The sequence below is a fragment of the Schistocerca gregaria genome, chromosome 4, assembly GCF_023897955.1.
Source record: "Schistocerca gregaria isolate iqSchGreg1 chromosome 4, iqSchGreg1.2, whole genome shotgun sequence".
Lineage (NCBI taxonomy): Eukaryota > Metazoa > Arthropoda > Insecta > Orthoptera > Acrididae > Schistocerca > Schistocerca gregaria.
Window position 1 is genome coordinate 721629408 of NC_064923.1, and position 1444 is coordinate 721630851.

The 1444-nt window shown below is 40.8% G+C and overlaps 1 non-coding gene across 1 annotated transcript; it reads right to left on the reverse strand.

The window, feature by feature from the left end:
* Positions 1–439: 439 nt before the first annotated feature.
* Positions 440–514, reverse strand: Trnas-cga (transfer RNA serine (anticodon CGA)). The gene has a single exon. It is a non-coding gene; the product is annotated as a tRNA-Ser (tRNA).
* Positions 515–1444: the final 930 nt, after the last annotated feature.

Consider the following 1444-nt stretch of genomic DNA (forward strand, 5'->3'; position numbering starts at 1 on the left):
GGAAAAATTATGGCCGTAGTTTCCCCTTGCTTTCAGCCGTTTGCAGTACCAGCACAGCAAGGCCGTTTTGATTATTGTTACAAGGCCAGATAAGTCAATCATCCAAACTGTTGCCCCTGCAGCTACTGAAAAGGCTGCTGCCCCTCTTCAGGAATCACATGTTTGTCTGGCCTTTCAACAGATAGCCCTCCATTGTGGTTTCACCTACAGTACGGTTATCTGTGTCACTGAGGCATGCAAGCCTCTCCACCAATGGCGAGGTCCATGGTTCATGGGGGGGAAAATGTTTAGTTATGAAATCCATAAGGAGAGAAACCATTGCATTAGGACCCTTCTTAGCGGTTACTTCATTAAAGATATAAATGAAAGCTTTGTCACCAGAAAATCCATGAATACCAATTATAAATACTCATGTAACTTCCTGGCAGATTAAAACTCTGTGCCCGACCGAGACTCGAACTCGGGACCTTTGCCTTTCGCGGGCAAGTGCTCTACCAACTGAGCTACCGAAGCACGACTCACGCCCGGTACTCACAGCTTCATATCAGCGCACACTCCACTGCAGAGTGAAAATCTCATTCTGATAAATACTCATGGCTGCCGCAAATAGAACATATCAGTTTCCGGTATGTGTGGAAGAGGCATGTTCTGCATGAAATCGAATGTGATCATTTCTGATTTTTCCACCTCTTCTCCTAGTACAAGTTTTACACGATGTGCATGTTATCATGGAACTGACATGCCTGAAGCTTATGCAGTTTCAACTCATTTTGCGCTGCAATCTTAATGGTGGAGTTGTTCTCACCAATTGTACATGTAAGCCATTCACATTCACCACAGACATACACTCGAGGACGACAAAGCCATAGTTTAATGATTCACGAAGTAATGATAAAAATGATGATATCATACCTTTGGTGAGACCTATAAATTATTTACATCTCAGGGTCGTATTTTTCAAGAAACATTTCCCACATGGTTTTAACAGATAAAGAACTTGAGAGGTATCTCTTCGTCCTACCACAATGTACATAATGTGCTACCCTTACTGGAAACGACCCAGTGAATTCCTCTACCATCATAGTGCTATTTTTTGGAACCCAAAAACAGTGTTGGTGTCTACTACGACCATCATGTGGTGAAATTACTCCTCCTTGACTTAAGCTGCACAGTCTCTCCACTCGGTGTTTTGTTATTTCATGGAGTGCATTAAAAGCTTTCTTGCAGAGCATAGTTTCCTTGAAGCCAACTTTAACCTGCAGATACAAGTGAATTAGCATCATAAAACAAAAATCTACATAATCATAATACTGTGACTGTATTAAATATATGCCTTAACTAATTGTCTTAAGGATTTTACAAAACGTAGATCAAAGATGTCCATAATTCGGGAACGAAATACTTAATAAAGTAATATTACAACTGTCATGCCAGTTATCTTATA